Source organism: Trematomus bernacchii, unplaced genomic scaffold (genome assembly GCF_902827165.1).
Source record: "Trematomus bernacchii unplaced genomic scaffold, fTreBer1.1, whole genome shotgun sequence".
NCBI lineage: Eukaryota > Metazoa > Chordata > Actinopteri > Perciformes > Nototheniidae > Trematomus > Trematomus bernacchii.
This window is the reverse complement of record NW_022988098.1, coordinates 7764157-7784406: the sequence shown is the minus strand read 5'-3', so window position 1 is coordinate 7784406 and position 20250 is coordinate 7764157. Positions and strand designations below refer to the sequence as shown.

The 20250-nt window shown below is 39.0% G+C and overlaps 1 protein-coding gene across 2 annotated transcripts in view; it reads right to left on the bottom strand.

Moving 5' to 3' along the window:
* phactr3b (phosphatase and actin regulator 3b) overlaps positions 1-20250 on the bottom strand; it is a 69448-nt gene that overhangs the window by 45444 nt on the left and 3754 nt on the right. The window contains exon 1 of one of the 2 annotated variants that reach the window (XM_034121617.1): positions 5448-5599. The exons of the other annotated variant lie outside the window; for it this stretch is intronic. The gene's annotated coding sequence lies outside the window, so the exon portion shown is untranslated. Of the gene's footprint in view, positions 1-5447; positions 5600-20250 lie in introns of those variants that run through there. 2 annotated transcript variants of the gene reach the window in all.

Sequence of the window (20250 nt, the reverse complement as noted above, 5' to 3'; positions counted from 1 at the left end):
GCGTCCTCACTCACTTTGAGATTACACTCTAGTGACAGGATTGTACAAATCTTACATGCTGCAGATTTGTTTTCAGAGCTTCCTGTTGCCTTGATTTTTTTAGTTCCTGTTTTATTTTGCTGACCTGCATTTTCTGTTATATTTTGGTACAAAGATGCATTTATTCCAGTAATTTGGAAAGCCTATTTAGGTCAGAAAGCTCCGTCTTGCATTACATTATATTTTATTTAGCTGGCGCTTTTATATAAGTGCAATAAACCATGAAGATACAAATTCAGAATAGCAAGAAACCTGCAGGTACATTAGCTTTAAAAGGGTTATGCTAATTTGTATTTAGTTTTTCTACTGTGACATGTCTCCATGCTTTAATGTTCAAAAAGCTCTTTATTTTTCTCATACTGCCTGTGCTGCAGCACCTCTTTTCACCCTCTGTCTGAAACCAGAGCCCAGTCTGCTCTGATTGGTTAGCTGGCCGGTTCTGTTGTGATTGGTCAACCGCTTAGAGATGTCCCGCCCCTTAGCCTATCACGTACAATGTGTTGGAGCGCTAGACAATATCAGCGCGAGTGTTACATAGTGATGTCATTATTTTAGGTAGGTAACCAAAGGAGTCCAATGGAGGTGTTTCAGGCAGGGGGGAGTGTGTGGAGAGAGAGAGAAACCCCCTCTGGAGAGAACACAGAGATTCTAGCCTTTGAAGACCATTTACATGCACAAAAAACCTATATAACACACTACAGGAGAGGGAGAACCTAAAAAGCATAATAAGCCCCCTTTAACGCTGATCAACTGATTGATCACATGACTTATCGGGTGCAGGAGTTTTGTTTTCTCTTCATGGAAAGGACTGGAAATCAATGGCCATTCCTCTCAGCTGTACTGTGACTTCTCAAAGCTCTGTTAAGTCTGCAGGCTGAGCTGTGGAGGAGGAACACAGTGACAGACAGAGGAAGAGAGAGGAAGAGGACAGAAATAGTCCCTCCTACACAGTCTGGCTCCGAGAACAAGCCGACACCTCGGGGAGCCTCTGTGAACACTCTGAATCCACAACATCTGCTCATTTACATCCCTTAAGAAATATATTACATACACTTATTACCAGCTTCCTGTCATAGTATAATCAGAGGACAAAAAGGAAGTGTGTTGGGATTCATACTGACATGTTTTACAGGTTAGGATGGAGTCAGTGGGGATTTGGAAATGTTGAAGGTGGACAAGTGAGAAGCAACCTAAGCAAAAGGGAAGCATATTTACAAAGTGACATTAGAAGCAAGGACATCATTTAACAGAGACAGAATATTCTCCAGTTCTTAATTTCGATGAACAAGGATAAGCTGCAGGGAAAGAAATCACATTTACACAGCACAGATACAAGCCATTTTAGGGATAATTTGGATGTTTTGAAGTGAGGTTCTATGAGATTGACCAATCACAACAGAGCCGGCAAGCTAACCAATCAGAGCAGACTGGGCTCTGGTTTCAGACAGAGGGTGAAAAGAGGTGCTGCAGCATAGGCAGTATGAGAAAAATAAAGAGCTTTTTGAACATTAAAGCATGGAGACATGTCCCAGTAGAGACACTACATACTGATATACACCTGAACATCAGCAGGAGAGGACTCTTTAAAGTAGAGACACTACATACTGATATACACCTGAACATCAGCAGGAGAGGACTCTTTAAAGTAGAGACACTACATACTGATATACACCTGAACATCAGCAAGAGAGGACTCTTTAAAGTAGAGACACTACATACTGATATACACCTGAACATCAGCAGGAGAGGACTCTTTAAAGTAGAGACACTACATACTGATATACACCTGAACATCAGCAGGAGAGGACTCTTTAAAGTAGAGACACTACATACTGATATACACCTGAACATCAGCAGGAGAGGACTCTTTAAAGTAGAGACACTACATACTGACATACACCTGAACATCAGCAGGAGAGGACTCTTTAAAGTAGAGACACTACATACTGATATACACCTGAACATCAGCAGGAGAGGACTCTTTAAAGTAGAGACACTACATACTGATATACACCTGAACATCAGCAGGAGAGGACTCTTTAAAGTAGAGACACTACATACTGATATACACCTGAACATCAGCAGGAGAGGACTCTTTAAAGTAGAGACACTACATACTGATATACACCTGAACATCAGCAGGAGAGGACTCTTTAAAGTAGAGACACTACATACTGATATACACCTGAACATCAGCAGGAGAGGACTCTTTAAAGTAGAGACACTACATACTGATATACACCTGAACATTAGCAGGAGAGGACTCTTTAAAGTAGAGACACTACATGCTGATATACACCTGAACATCAGCAGGAGAGGACTCTTTAAAGTAGAGACACTACATACTGATATACACCTGCACATCAGCAGGAGAGGACTCTTTAAAGTAGAGACACTACATACTGATATACACCTGAACATCAGCAGGAGAGGACTCTTTAAAGTAGAGACACTACATACTGATATACACCTGAACATCAGCAGGAGAGGACTCTTTAAAGTAGAGACACTACATACTGATATGAACCTGAACATTTGCATAATATGTCCTCTTTAAATATAGTACATAAATATAAAGACAGGCAGATGTTACTACCCTGGTGCTGATATTTTAGACACATAAATACACTTATTTTACACAATATGCAGAATATTGTCACTGCTTTAACATGCCTTGAGACAGCCCTATCCTACAGGTAACTGAAGCTGTTATATATGCTCAAAGTGGCCAGACTCTCTCTACAAAAACAGACATGTTACCTTGCACAAAACTAAATATCCTATAGTTTGCATTCATTAAAGTCACTCAATAACACATACTTAGTAACTGATCAAGGAGGCAGTAGAAAAGCAAGCCCTGTTTTCTGTGAGGTAAAATAAAATAAATTCACAATGGAGTCTGGTTGCTTTGTAAGAGCATATACGGTTTGAGTTCAAGATGAGGATGGACTGTCTAAAGCAGGGGTCTCAAACTCAAGGCCCGGGGGCCAAATCCGGCCCGCGACTTCGTTTTATGTGGCCCCGCAAGAGCTTGCAAAGAATATAATAAGTTTATTATACGGTTACATGCCACTTTACAGAAGCAGGTTGCCCATAAACTACATGTCCCACAATGCATCTCGTTTTGTGACATGCGCACTGAAGAGACTTGCAATTATTTGCCCTGGACTTCTGCTTTGTAGTTAATTACTAAGTTATTATCCTATCCGATAATAATCCAATTCAGAGGCAATGATATAATATAATACATTATTTTATATATATATATTATATATTTATGTAGTTACAACCGGCCCTTTGAGTGCAACCTTTATGCGAATGTGGCCCGCGATGAAATTGAGTTTGACACCCCTGGTCTAAAGGCAAGGTAAAGCAGAGAGAACATTCTTAATATAGTGTACACTAGAACTAACATTGATTGTTTTAGGAGGGCCTTTGTTTTAGGCTGCTGCCCCCCACCCACAGTACATCTTCTTCTCCTCTTTGACTTTTCTCCTGTCTGTTCCTCTAAACTGGGGGCGTGCCAACCTCCATCTACTATAAGTGATACACTGACTGTGGAGGAGTACCTCAAACAACCTTTTAATGCTCAACATCAAAAAGTCCAACTAAGGATTATATTCAATATCAATAAACCCTGCCAATTAGTATCTCAATCAAATCAATACATGGTTCAGTCAGCCTGTAAATACTTCCCAAAGCTCAAAGTAACATCCTTAAATGCCTTTTTTTCTCAAAATTGCCATAAAAAACCCAAATATATCACATTTTCTAGAACATAAAACAGTAATTTCTAAAACATCAGAAGCTAAAATAAAAGCTGTTTAATAGGTAAACTTTGCTTTTCATGAAAACTAGCCAGCCACAACTCCCAGCTGTTTAATCTGCCTGCAGGAGCTGCTACAGCTGCTTTCTCCTAATCATTCTCACTGGGTTCGCAAAACACACAACTGAACAGAGCTGTGACTGCTGCACAAGAGATAACAGCACACACACACACACACACACACACACACACACACACACACACACACACACACACACACACACACACACACACACACACACACACACACACACACACACACACACACACACACAACACACACACACACACACACACACACACACACACACACACACACACACACACACACACACACACACACACACACACACACACACACACACACACACACACACACACACACACACACACACACACACACACACACACACACACACACACACACACACACACACACACACACACACACACACACACACACAGCTAACAGCACAAGGCCAATCGTCAGTGCTCCATGAACGCCTTCGCTGACACTCACAGGCTGCAGCTTGACCGCCGACAAAAGAGGAGCAGAAGCAAGTGTGTGTGTGTGTGTGTGTGTGTGTGTGTGTGTGTGTGTGTGTATGCCTAGGATGACGAATTCAGGTCAAGCTTGTAGTAACTGCAGCAGGGTCAGGCCGCCGTTGCCATCGTTACCACGCTGCATGCTGCAGAAAAAAGCACCCTGAGAGGAGGATGAGGAGGAGGAGGAGGAGGAGGAGGAGGAGGAGGAGGAGGAAGAGGAAGAGGAGGAGGATCACTACGGCATGAGGAATAGGGAGTTGCTGGGCGAGGGGAAGGCTGTTGCCACACAGAGAGATGGAGAGCTGCAGCCAATCACGGCGGAGCGGATGCATAATGTAAAGTCAGGGGAGCTACTGTATTTTTAATATGCAAGCTATGATGAAATATTTATCCCGGTGCAATAGTGAGCATTAAAATGCCAGCATTAACATGTCTTTTTTCTGCAGATAATGCATTGTCAAAGTCATCTGTTTCTGATCTGTTTTATTTGTTAGTGTGATTATGAGGTGTTTTAACGTTTGTTGATTGTTATGCAGGGACTGACTGGAAATGGAAATGAGCCTTTAGCTATAATCTGGCATCTCCTCTCTGTTTGAGATTTTTTTTGTGCAACCTACTTGTTTAATAAAGATATATAATAAAACTGTGAGATAGTGTACTGTACAGTAGCCTGAAGCAGAGTGATGATAGTGAGATAGAGCACCTGGAAATGTCCCAACATCCCCATCACTCACATTTAACACCCTGTTGTCACTAGGAAATACTCCTGGAATAAAAAACTACAACTGGGAAATCACAAGAAAGTTATATCACCACCACCAGCTAAATAAAAAGCCATCTTTACAACTAACTGGCTGCAAGTGACTGTGGGAATAACATATTGACATCAGAGGAAATACTAGCATGTGGTCTTAAAGCCAAACACTACAAGTCCCGATATGCACATTACATAAAGAGTAATATGTTTAGGGTGCTTGGGATGCATCGTCGCAAATTGACTGTAAATCAGTGTAATATAGAGTTAAATAACACTTACAAACATATACGATACACAGCTATCCAGCCCTCCCGCAGCTCGGTGTTCACATCATCTGTTGTTCCCGAAAAAACCGACAAGGTCCGCGGCGGAAACACACATAAAACACCGATTTAACAGCACCGGGTTGAAAAGAAATGTGAAATATTCAAGTAAAAACCGGAGACAAGAGTGTTCCCAGCGGAAACCGAGAGAGAGCTGTCACAACTGCGGCTGTGCTGGTGTTGATGAGCCATGTGGACCCCGCCCATCCAGCCGGGAGGAGGAGGGGGAGGAATCCGGCACACACTCCAAAACACACTGTAGAAAAATATCAATAACTGTGATGATCGTAAAACAGGGGTGTCCAAACACTGAGGGCCACATACAGAGAAATATACGAAGAGCTGGGCCACTTATTAGAGCTGAGGTATATTGCCTCGTAAATGAAGTTATAAATTAGCAATATCAATCAAATGTAGGTACATTTTGCTTGGTAAAACAGCCTACATCACAGCTCTCCGTTGCATTTATTTTGTTACAAAACTTGTTAGCAGCTAATCCCTTCAATCAGAAGCCTCAGCTTGCTTAAGGGGAAATATGAAAGGTATATTTCAAGCTTGTTTTGCAAAATATTGACTGAATGTATTTGAAAATTGGGCTTAATACTGTGAAATATTTAGGAAGTACAATATAAGACAATCACACCTATATGTGTGGGCCATTTTCCATATATCTGCTGAGGGCCAATTAGTATTGACAACGGGCCCTGCCATAGGCTGACAGCATAATATACTCAGGGGGTGGAAGAAGTATTCAGATGCTTTACATGAGTAAAAGTAAAAGTACCAATACATTTATGTCAAAAAACTGCAGTACATGTAAAAGTCTTGCATTCAAAATCTTACTTAAAAGTACAAAAGTATTATCAGTAAAATGTACTTAAAGTATACAAATACAAGTAGTAATTCTGCAGAAATATGGCCTCCATGTGTGTATATCATTTGTGAACATGTTAGATAATATTGTTGCATCAAGAAGCATTTTACTGCTGTAGACAAATAAAGTTCTGGTGGACTTTTTGTAGATATTTAAATAGTTACTTCAGTATTTGAGTACATTTAGTTACTTTCCACCTCTGGATATACTTGCATATTGATTCTTTAAAAACTGTTTTAAGTAAGTTATCTTCCCCTCACGTTTGTCACTTTGATTTAGCCTATACTTAAAAACATAACTAAGCATTTGTGGATTTATTATTTACACTATAAGACAGTATACTAGGAAGTAGGTAATACATAAATGATATAAGAAATGTCTTAAACAAAAAAAGTGGAAATACATGAATAGATTAAATGCAGATTTCATGTCCTCTTTAAGCACTTGTTCACATCCCTAATAAAAAAAGGGATTTTAAAATAATAATCACAGAACAATAATTTATTCAGGCGAATAAAATCTTATCGCAAGTATTTAGTTTGTCTACCAGCGTGCAACTTTATTATTAACTTTAACATGTTCAACTCTGTTACACTTAGTAGATGTACTGACCATGGTTCTTAAGGGACTGGATGGCATCTTTAGATATATAACAAGTGAACTCTCAAATAGCAATATAAGCATTAACCCTAATAATGAAATCAATCTGACTGTGAATCAGCACTGTAAAACGGTCCAAAAAAATTAATTCACATATATCACAAGACATACTCTTTATGTGAAAGGGACCCTATCGTGCTTTCTGTTTTTCCAGTTCAGTTGTTATAAAGGTTTTAGTGCATGTAAAGGGTCCGCAAAGGCACATATTCGGAAGCCAACATGTTCACAATGAGAATGCATTGCTGGTGTTGACCAGAGGCCTGTACTACGAAGCCGGATTTTCCTAACCTGGATATGTTTGAGTTAGCTGGTTGGCCCAATCCAAAACATACGCGCTCTGGCTAAACTGTACTACAACGCTGGTTATCAAGTGGATCGCTTAAGCCAGCCGTGTCCTATCTAGTTAGGTGCGCGTTCACATGAAAGTGGTGGTATTTGGAGCATTCGACCAATCTCAAACATGGAGAAGCATACTGACAGCGCAGCGTCATACTTCCTGAATGAAAAGTGAACTTTAATATTAGTCAAATATGAAGAAGTTAAACTTTAAACATCCATGACTTAAACACTTTATCCAGGATAAAAGCCACATAGCTGCACCTGCAAGGTGAATACAGCTGGTAAAAGAAAAAGCGTTTGAATGCGTACATTAACAGGTTTATAATATCACTGCCCCGTCTAAGACACGAGTGGATCTGACTTTAATTACATTTGACTCGAGTGTTTCGTCAACTTAATGTGTTGCTTAAAATAATACTTCTGCATACAGTATGTGACACTGTGAGTGTTGCACGGCCAGATACGGCTCAAGAAGCTGACTCAGATAAGGAAATATATGATACATTATGATGTGATATGATATGAATGATAATGGGACACATCGCCGTCTGCACTCACAGTGCCGCGGACTGTACTTAATGTACTCTGATCCGGTTACTTATGTTGTGGCAGATATTTATGTAAGCTTTCTTAACGCAAATGTTATAATAGTCAGATTGCTCTGAAGATGGGAGGGGATATTCTATTAATTTTCACGCTCACAGTCGGTGATTTTGGCCGGCCGTCTTTCCTGCAACGGCAGTTTAAACTGTATTTCCTTTCTCCTCCTGTCATATGAATTGATCGCTTTAAACTCCGCACACTGAGCTCTGATTGGTCAGCAGGCAGTGCTTTTATCCTGGAACCTATCCTGCTCCGGAGGCTAGCCGTTCAGAATAAGTTATCTAGCCCGCTAAAAAGTGAACCAGCTTCGTAGGACCGGAAACCCCTGAAGTTAGCTTGCTAAACGAACATCTTGATTCGTAGTATAGGCCCCAGGCCTCAGGTATTATGTTGTCATGTTCATCACCTTAGTTTCGCATTTTAGCATGCTAACATTTGCTAATTGGCGCTTTACACAAAGTGCAGCTGAGGCAGATGGGAAATGCATTAGTGTTGCAGTTATCAGGACATAAACAATAGTAGTGGATATGTTTAAAATGTGACTTATGATGGCCCTGGAGATCACCATGCTTATTACAATTCCCCCTGAGTATTAATTATTCAGACAGCATTACACGGTGTGTAAACAAAGCCTTTGTTGTTTCAGATCGATCTTCTCGACGGCCACTCAGCAGGAAGCCTGAGCTACATCAGAGAGGATAAAAGTCAACGGCTGGATTTCTCCTCAGGGACACGCCAGCGGTAAGCAAAGAATGTAAACAATGGTGCAGGCTACTCACTCAACATGAGTCTCATTCAATATTTACAAGACTTCATCCACTATGGCTGTGAATGAAGTGCATGCCAAAAGGTTGTGCACACATTTGGTTCACTTCATAAAATCTGACACGTGATCTGTAGCTTGCTAACTATAAGGTAAATACATCTAGTAATGCTATCAACATCCTCAGTTCACACCAAATACATAAGTATCCACAATGATAGCAGTGAGTAAAACCATCTTGGAATAATATAATATTTAATAATATTATGAATCCCAAATAAACAACATTGCAGAAATGCATTGTATTGTGCATGTGGCAACATCTGGGTCTCAAAAGTAAAGCTAATGTGAAAGTGTAACGTATATTTTCTACTTTCTTGTTTATTTCTAGTCTCTTTTTAATTGTTATTGTACAATGCCATGTATTTTATGCTGCTGCAACACAAAAAAATCCCAAATTGGGATCAATAAAGTACTTTCTTATCTTATCTTAAGTGTCTTAAACCTGCATTCTTTCTATTATCCAGCAGGGGGCGACTCCACTGGTTACATTAAGAAGTTGTATAGAAGTCTATGAAAACATTATCCTGCTTCTCACTTGGTTTATATCTTCAGTAAACATTAAACTAACACGTTTTTTTGCCTCAATCACTAACTTCAAGTCTTCTTCAAAACAGCATAATGTTTGTTTTGTACTCTAAGGTCCCATTTATAGTAAAATAGACGATTAAGCAGGGTATATGCTTTTGGCTGTGGATACCTTGTGGTTGGTTTCTCCCAGATGGTGTGGAATAGTCAGGAGTTTGTCTGTATTTTCGTCTCACAACTTTCACAATGTGTTTTCAGTTGGTAAATGTGAATTGTTATACTTTAGTTACAAGTATGTTGTTCATTCGTATGTACTTGACCCCCACCACACACTTCTGGTTCCAAAAAAAAGATTTCGATGGCCATAAACCAAAATGTCAACGAACCGAATGGCAAACTTCAGGCGTCCAAAAACCGATGTCCATCTATGATTTAGATTTTAAATGATTGTACAAACCAACTAATGATATGAGTTTTTTTAGAGCACTGTAGTCCTTCAGTGTACATGCAGCGTTTCAAATCAAAGCACTTTTCATACAGAAAAAAATAACATACTGCTTCTCAAACAAAAAACAAAAATAAAAACAATACTTCCCTAAATGTAATTAAAAGCCAAAGTCTTCAGTTGGGCCGTAATAATAAAAAGATGGCTCACCGTGGGTCTTTATTTTCAGTTTTGGTCTATGATAAAGGGTGTGATCTTTTTGGACAAAGTCTCATCAAGCCTCTATTTGGATAATTGGAAAATAGATAGAAAAACAAAGGCACAATTCTGTTCTAAAAAGACACATTTTAAGGAATGATTCATTAACTCTTATGTTACCTTCGGCTCCACTTTAAAATGTATTCTGTACACATAATAAAGACGATAATGAGTTCATTTCCACTAACATTAGATCTCCATTACCAGATCCGACAGCAACCAATAACACTTTCAACGTACGGACATGTGAGTATAGTGTTACGATAGACTGGGGGCGTGATTAAGTGTAGTGCGGTCACAAGGGAGATGGAAAATGGAAAAACATGCTCCACATCAGCAGTATAACAGCTAAAACCTGCAGTTATGGAGTGTGTCCATTTGTGGAACAATTTGCACCAAAGCACTTTGTACAATTGATTGCAAACCTCAACCGCAAAGTGGTCACACTCTCAGCTGAGAGAGCCTCTTTGTTTCTTAGATTATCTGCCAAGTAACTGAATCAGAGGGCGGTTATTGATAGCCTGACATAATGATGAGAGTTGATCAAGAAGAATTATTATCTAGAAAGATAGTCAGAAAGCACAGATTTCAGCAAGGGCCTTTCAAAGGGAAAAATAATGCATATGTCCGCCCCGTGATAAGGCAGTGCTTTAAAATGTAATGAGTTTTTTGTGGGCCCGCGCTTCACCTTTCCATCAAGTTTCATGAAAATCGGGCAAGTAGTTTTTTTGTAATCAACAAACGAACAAATCGACAAACCGAACGAAAACCTCCTTGCCGGTGTTAATCAAACATTAGTTTAGAATTCCTTTGCATGCTTCGTTCATACAAGAAATATCATTTGTATTGGCTAGTGCTCCAACACATTGTATGTGATAGGCTAAGGGGCGGGACATCTCTAAGCGGTTGACCAATCACAACAGAGCCGGCCAGCTTACCAATCAGAGCAGACTGGACTCTGGTTTCAGACAGAGGGTGAAAAGAGGTGCTGCAGCACAGGCAGTAAGAGAACAATAAAGAGCTTTTTGAACATTAAAGCATGGAGACATGTCCCAGTAGAGGCACTACATACTGATATACACCTGAACATCAGCAGGAGAGGACTCTTTAAAGTAGAGACACTACATACTGATATACACCTGAACATCAGCAGGAGAGGACTCTTTAAAGTAGAGACACTACATACTGATATACACCTGAACATCAGCAGGAGAGGACTCTTTAAAGTAGAGACACTACATACTGATATACACCTGAACATCAGCAGGAGAGGACTCTTTAAAGTAGAGACACTACATACTGATATACACCTGAACATCAGCAAGAGAGGACTCTTTAAAGTAGAGACACTACATACTGATATACACCTGAACATCAGCAGGAGAGGACTCTTTAAAGTAGAGACACTACATACTGATATACACCTGAACATCAGCAGGAGAGGACTCTTTAAAGTAGAGACACTACATACTGATATACACCTGAACATCAGCAGGAGAGGACTCTTTAAAGTAGAGACACTACATACTGATATACACCTGAACATCAGCAGGAGAGGACTCTTTAAAGTAGAGACACTACATACTGATATACACCTGAACATCAGCAGGAGAGGACTCTTTAAAGTAGAGACACTACATACTGATATACACCTGAACATTAGCAGGAGAGGACTCTTTAAAGTAGAGACACTACATACTGATATACACCTGAACATCAGCAGGAGAGGACTCTTTAAAGTAGAGACACTACATACTGATATACACCTGAACATCAGCAGGAGAGGACTCTTTAAAGTAGAGACACTACATACTGATATACACCTGAACATCAGCAGGAGAGGACTCTTTAAAGTAGAGACACTACATACTGATATACACCTGAGCATCAGCAGGAGAGGACTCTTTAAAGTAGAGACACTACATACTGATATACACCTGAACTAGGGCTGTGCGATTATGGCAAAAATCATAATCACGATTATTTTGGTCAATAATTGATATCACGATTATTAAATACGATTATTCATTGACTTTGAAAACATCCATTTATTGAACTTTTAAATACAAATAATAATTTGAACAGTATCTTTTTAACTGTTGATTTCCCTGAGCGTATAATTCAACTGAAAAACCAATACAAAAATAAATAAAATAAATTATACATTTATATCTACATTTAAATAAATAATATCAAAATAATAAATACCAATAAACAAGATCAACAAATATTTTGGAGCGCACTTCAACAAGCTACTAAACATATATAAATATGATAAATACAAATACATTTGATCAAATATGTTGCAGTGCACTGTCACAACCTAGCAAAGCAAAATAATCGTTTTTTTCGATTATGTTGTTTTCGTAATTGTGGCAGGCCAAAATCGTAATTGCGATTAAAATACGATTAATTGCACAGCCCTAACCTGAACATCAGCAGGAGAGGACTCTTGAAAGTAGAGACACTACATACTGATATACATTCTTCTGTTATATCATATCGTGAGTCATGTTGCTTTACTGTCTGTCACATTAATCCTCCATGTTTTGTTCTTTACCAGCTGTCCTGGGACTTAAGTTGAACCGTAAATAGCTGTGGATATAAAGGTGGAACACAACTCCAGACATCAATAATCCTACACTAAATATACCTTAAGTGTTTATGGAGATGGTGAAAGTCAACCTACTAGAATTATATAATGCTTTATTCACCTCCAGACCCTTAGTTATATAATATGAACGAGACAGGAGTGCACTAAGAATCTGAGAAGTTACCCAGCATGTTGCAAATGTCTTTATCTCATTGTGAAATAGAACGGTGCAGTGATGACTTATTTTGTAGGGCAACCAAGAAGTTAGCAACGCAAAGGTTCCCTTGACAAAAGGAAATGGGATTATCACATTGGATTTCAGTATTTTCAGAAAATAAGCTCTGTGTCAAACACACATTCATGGTACACCTTTTGTAAAGCTGAATAATCTCCACATATTATCACCATTTTGTGATTTTTGAAGCGTAAATGCCATCATCGGAAGTAAAAAGCTAACGCTAGGCTAAAAACAAGCTTTTATGGCTGTATCACCATCGCTAAGCTAAAAGCGGCTAACATGGTGTGACGACATTTAGTCACTTGTATTTGCAGACGTATTTCATGTCGTAGAACAAAACGTTAAAATCTCATCAGCTTGCTTTAACCACAGACCTATTTCGGGCTTCTAACTTCTATACACACATTGAAAAAAACATTGATTTAAAGACGAGGGAACGGGATGTTGTAAAATGCTGAGTCATTTCTGGGTTTTAAGACTCGTTTCTGCATGACTCTATTGGAGCTTAAATCATTTAAATATGTACCCGATGGCACAACAGCTCAACAGTAATAAGATAAACTAAATGATTATTGAATATATTGTCTCCAAGGACAATAGCAGGACATGGTGTTAAGCTTAGAGTCTCTCCAGAGGCAATAAGTGGGAGGTGTTTTCATGACGTGTTCGACATTTAACTCCTAAACAGGCGTTGCATTATGACGGTACCGCCTGTTTAAAGTAAAACACATTTTAATTTCATAAACCCAGCTGCTCTATTCTATTGTATTTGTATTTACTTGCACTTTTAACTATTTGATCTGCTTTATTGTGTTGCACTGTTGGAGGAGGAGCCTGTGACCTCAGATTTTCATTGATATGTCTACACTGTAGCTATGTACGAATGACAATAAAAGCCTTGAATCTTGAATCTTAGGTATAATACGCTGCTGTGTTTCTTCCTGGCCTCTCCTTACAAATTATTTATCTAATATATCATATTCCAATTACTTGTACATAGACTCTACTTGCATTATTTCTATTCAATTTCATTTGTATTACTTGCACTATTGTGTTACACTGTTGGAGGAGCCTGTGACCTAAGATTTTCATTGACATAACTACACTGTAGCTATGTACGAATGACAATAAAAGCCTTGAATCTTGAGTTGCAGTTCCCCTTTTAATCTGCTGAATCATTCATCAGGTGCAGCAACAGCCTCTCCTTCAGCGAGCCAATGCAGTGTCACAGTGACAGATTATCGGAGCGAAGCAGTGGGGAAGACACACTCGACTAGTGTGTGTGAGCTGCAAACTAAACAGTGTGTGGGATTCCTCAGGAGGAGATGTTGCGAGGTTGGGAGGAGGCCAGGTTTTGGTGCTGCCTCGACTTTGCAGGACTGTACTGATTTCTTTGGTTTAAAGAGTGTCAGAAAATCCTGGAAATTGCCCAACACACATTTCCAGAATGATTGACTAATGTATATTTTGTAAATTGTGTAATTTTTGTATCTTTAATATTATTTTATGCATGCTTCTTAGTTAATATTAAGCTGTCTTTGGCTCTTTTCTGCTGTAACAAATGTACATTTCCCCTCTGTGGAACGGATAAAGTGATTCTGATTACTCAAAGATATTCAGTTTAAAATCATTTCAAAAACAGAAAATGGCAGCTAGTCTTCATATTTGAAATGTTGGTGCCAGAAAATGTGTCTCCTGCTTTAGTTTGTTTGCAATCAGCTTTCCTCCAGATGATACACCAACATCTGTTCTTTCTGATTTCTTTTATTATTGTTATTTGCACACACAGAAAACTGTACAGAATCCAGATAATGATGTATGTGTTTATTACTTCAATGTTTGAATTACTTGATGTACTAGTGCAGGGGTGTCAAACTCAAATACACAGTGGGCCAAAATAAAAAAATGCTTACTAGTCGAGGGCCGGACTGGTTCAATGTTTATTGCAGAACTTATTGAAATGAACTTAATGCACATATTAAACCTGGAACTAACAAAGCTTAAATTATTGAAAACAACATTAAACATTAAATAATCAGTTGCATTCATTTCTTATGGCTCTATCTGCAGATTCATTTCTTATGATTACATTTTTCCACAGGCCAACAGCAGCTTCAAAAAAACAATTTCCCTCAAAGAAAAAACCAAACATGCCCTGTTGTCTCAAGAAAGAAAGTGCAGAAGGAAACATCCATGTAAACTCAGTGTGCTGCTCTGTGATGCTAGTTCAAGCCAGATACTTGGCATCTCATCTCGGGTGCAAGTTCATCAATGTTTGGGCTCAGGCTCTGAGCTGAGGAAACCCTCAGGATGGAGTGAAGGTGTGCGTGCAATATACCGGCGGGCCAGATCTAATAGTAATTAGAGATTATCCTGCGGGCCGAAATTAAATCCACCAAGGGCCTGATTTGGCCCCCGGGCCTTGAGTTTGACACATATACTAGTGGGTAGCTTAGCCTATAATAAAAATGTGATAATGCATTAGTTGATTTATATTTTGTATACATAGCCTAAATACAGTATGTGTAAAATAAATGTATTGGAGTAAAAAGTATAAAGAACAGTAATGTGAAAAAAAAAAGTAAAGTACAAGAATCTCTATTTTTTAACTTGCAGTACTTGAGTACATTCACCACCATTCATTGCATGTCTTTCATGGGGTTAGAAAATCAGTTCGGTGCTAATTAGCAGCTTCCATTTTTACTTTTTCAAATCCAGCAACCAGCAGTTTCAGCAGATTTCTGCAGCTGCTGCCCCGCCGCCTCCTCCTCCTCCTCCTCCTCCTCCTCCTCCTCCTCCTCCTCCTCCTCTTCCTCTTCTTCATCCTTTTTTTTCCACTGCTGAGAAATTCAAGTCTGTCAGCGATCAGGCTCTCCATTCGTGGGCTTAAGGGTTTGCTTTAATTACATCTGAGAGCAAAGTATCTCTCTCTTTTGTGATAAAACTCTCACGAGGCTGTTTCCATCCCCTCTGGGATCCAGTGCTGATTTAGTGAAAACAAACCACTGGAAAAAAATAAGCCGAGCTGGTCTACAGCTTTTATTCTCAGTTTACCAGGTCATCCAGGAAGTGACCATATCACAGCTTTGTTTCCATCTGTCTGGCTCTTCCTCACGTCCAAAGGATCAGCTGCTGTGTTTCCGTGTGCAGCATATTGCTTTTACTCGGCTCTGAAAGGAATTAGGTCAGCCCATGAAACATTCATAAAAGTACATTATGTGTAAATGGCTGACAGCTTAAGTCAAGTAGCTCTCTCCGACATGCCTAGCTCAGTAATTCGGTAGATCTGTCTCTGCCTACACATACAGTACTGAACAGAATTGATTTCTTTATAAAGTATATTAGGGTTTTACATTGATAAAGGCAGTGTTGCTCGTTTAAATCATGGACTTGAAGAGCACGATGAGCATTAAAGTGGAGTTTTTTTGGTGGAGTAATCATTATGTTATCTCTTTGGCCTAGCTTCACCACCACTCCCTTTTTAATTTGTATTTTGGAGCACTTGAACGCACCAAAGCAGCATTTTGTAGGTCCGACTGTCTGTGAGACATGCTTGTTTTTTTGTCAGAGATACCAGATTGTTTGGTAGTTGGGGGATGGGAGGCAGTGTGTGTGTGTGTGTGTGTGTGTGTGTGTGTGTGTGTGTGTGTGTGTGTGTGTGTGTGTGTGTGTGTGTGTGTGTGTGTGTGTGTGTGTGTGTGTGTGTGTGTGTGTGTGTGTGAGGGGGAGGGGTCGTACAGTAAGCCATCATGTCTGCACATAGAGACACATTTTTCAATATTAATCTGTTCTCTGAAAGGGCAGACCCGCCTTGAGACAGAATTAGGAAATTATTCGTTCGATGCTAATTATTTCAGACAATTCGTCCTTGATTAATGCAGGACAACTCACAAATATCTAATGTAAAATATCTAACTAAAACTGTATAGCTGATTGAGAAAATAAATGTTAAGGACATTCAAGACCCGAGGTTTAAAACTGAGACACATTTCACTCGTCCCTTAAAGCAGTTATACACATCATCTTTCTATCAACAACAGATCATAGGTGTAATGTGAAAAATGGTTGCTCACACAACAGAAAATGTTCACCTAGCTCCCTCATTAGCTACTTCATCCGGCTGTTTCATTAATATATATATATATAATATAACAACTTTATTTGTATTAACCATTATCAACACACTATGGCAGATGAGAGCTAATGAGTATACATTTGCCATATCCCTGTTTTATTTTTGCAACACTTTCCTACAAACGTTCAACTTTTCTATCTTATCTAAATCTAATAAATATTAACTTGTTATCGCGTTATATTATGTCTCATCTTTTTCAGACCTTTTTGTAATTGCATGGTTTTCTTTTAGACATAGCTAATGAGCATTATTGGATTATTGGAGGGACTCAGGTCTAACATTGTAATTGCTTCCCTGTAAATGTTTAGCATATGACCAGAGGAGGGAGAAGAATTCAGATCGTGTACTTGAGTAAAAGTAAAAGTACTCAGATCTTGTACTTGAGTAAAAGTAGAAGTACTCAGATCTTGTACTTGAGTAAAAGTAGAAGAACTCAGATCGTGTACTTGAGTAAAAGTAAAAGTACTCAGATCTTGTACTTGAGTAAAAGTAGAAGTACTCAGATCGTGTACTTGAGTAAAAGTAGAAGAACTCAGATATTGTACTTGAGTAAAAGTAGAAGAACTCAGATCGTGTACTTGAGTAAAAGTAAAAGTACTCAGATCTTGTACTTGAGTAAAAGTAGAAGTACTCAGATCGTGTACTTGAGTAAAAGTAAAAGTACTCAGATCTTGTACTTGAGTAAAAGTAGAAGAACTCAGATATTGTACTTGAGTAAAAGTAGAAGTACTCAGATCTTGTACTTGAGTAAAAGTAGAAGTACTCAGATCTTTTATTTGAGTAAAAGTAGAAGTACCAGAGTGTAGGAATACTCTGTTACAAGTAAAAGTCCTGCATTCAAAATGTGACTCAACAAAAGTAGAAAAATTATTAGCATCAAAATATAGTTAAAGTAGCGACAGTAAAAGTAGTCATTGTGCAGATTGGTCCATTTCAGAATAATATATATGATATGTTTTATAATGATTGATCATGAAAGTGTTCTCAAAGCTGGTAAAGGTGCAGCTAGTTTGAATGACTTTGTATACTGCAGGGTAGCTTGTGAATTTACTCCAGGTGGAACTAAAGTCTGATTTAACACTTGGTTATATTTCACATCATTAATCCACATCTGTAAAGTAACTAAAGGTACAACATTGGAAAAACATTGAAATACTAAAGTAAAGTACAAGTACCTCAAAATTGTACTTACAGTACTTGAGTAAATGTACTTAGTTACTTTACACCACTGCATATGACAATAACAACTTGAAAACTTTAAAAAGAAGACAGTTAGTGACAATCTGGTGAATTTAATGAAGCATAAATCACATATTTCTCTTTTTACTATTGTAGTATTGAGCCCCAACCAGGGCTGACTCAAGTGATTCAAAAGTGTATCTGACTTTATATAAACATAGTATTTCAGCTAACTTTACTGTTAAAAAAGAACTGTCTTATAATATATGTAATCAACAAGGGAGGTGTTATGTCCCACCTCAAGGAATAATTCAATCCCCTATAGTGGAGTTAATGTCCTTTCGTTTCATTGGTGGAGGGTGATGTCATGCTTTGCCTCTGCTCTGCTGTAGTCAGTGCGACTCGGGGACATCTCGGCATCCTGGCATGAGAGATGAGTTGGCACAAAATAAATAAAAAGAGGTGCTTTAGATTGAGCCACTGTACGAGTGAGCCGTGGCCCGCTAATAAAAACAAATCACCGCTGCAGCAAAGACTCAAGGGTAAAACTCACTGATGTAACAACCTATTAACGACTCAGCAAAATCACATCATCGTCTGTAGATGAGTCACTTCGACATGAATCATCACCGTGCTGTTTATGCTAAAGCCTTGTGCTTTTGAAATGGGATGACATGAGATCCAAAACAACCGTAAGGAGTTGAATCAGCTCTAAAAATACCATGAATTAAGCAACAATTTTCAATTTCTTTGTCGGAGTTTTCCATTTTAACCTCCTCTAATAAGTTTCAAAATATCACAAAGCTTTTTTTCATACAGTTTGAGAGTTGATAGACTATTTATTTCCAGTGCATCTCCCTTCAGGATATTCCAACTCGTGTTAAACCTTGCAGAAAAGTGCTGAGTAATCCTTAGAGGTTGTCCGTTCTCTATATACTGCAGCACAACCTTGGACAGACCATTTGTCCCTGTATCCTACAGTATATAAGAGGTGACTGCAGTGCTGGGTACTTTGTGACAGTGACAGCTTACCTCATTTAAGCTACATCTATTTATCTGCCGAGTAGAGCCCTCTTGTGGCTGTTTCACTTTTAACTGCTCTTGATCCCATTTAGCAGCATTTTTGGACCTGTTCTGGTAACAAAAAAGGACACTTTTTTTCCTGTGCTGGCTGCAAAGGACCATGCTAAATATATCAAACCTGCCTGATTTTTGCGGTGGATGTTAGCCTGGATGAGAAGCTAACATGTATTCATATAATGCTTTTTTTCTGAGGGAACCCTTGCGATGCTAACTTCTGGGTCGGCTTAGAAACATACATCATCAGTGCACCACCTTACCTCCCATCTCATATCTAACTGCAGTCGTTAAATGACTCATTTAAAGGGGACCTATCATGCAAAATGCACTTTTGTACGTCTTTTATACATGAATATGTGTCCCCGGTGTTCCAGGGAACTCACCAAGTGTCAGAAAACACAACCCTCTCTATTTTCCTCCATACCCAAATCTCTAAAAAAGGGGCTGCAACGGATCTGATAAAAACTGATCCAGATTTGAACACTGTCCTGACGTCAGGACAGTGGCGCTACGGCTATTGGGCCAACTCCACCAATCAGGAGGAGACCGCCACGGCCATTGCCGTTCGAAAGCGCTGGAGACGCTGTAGTACATATGCCAGGCCAGTAGATGGTGCTGTTCTCACTAAATCTGCCCTTGCACAAACAGAGCTAGAAATTGTCAAATTGAGCAAAATGAGGCATGGCTAAAATGCATGATCTGTTTGGTATTTTGAAAAAAAAAAAGTATAAATATGCCTTATATAGGTATGGTCCTACACTATATTATTCAAATATAGCATGATAGGTCCACTTTAAGCTTTCTGAACATGTACTACATGTAGGAGTGAGATGCCAGTTTTGCTGCTCTCTTTCTTCAATCACAGCTCTGAATATGGAATGAGACAACTAGCTTATGTATAAGCTTCCTGATTAATAAAACATGAGGCCTCATCATTCATGTAAAAGGAACCCTAATCTCCTAATCAGGCCCCCTGAGCCTGAACGAGAGGCCTAAACGGAGGC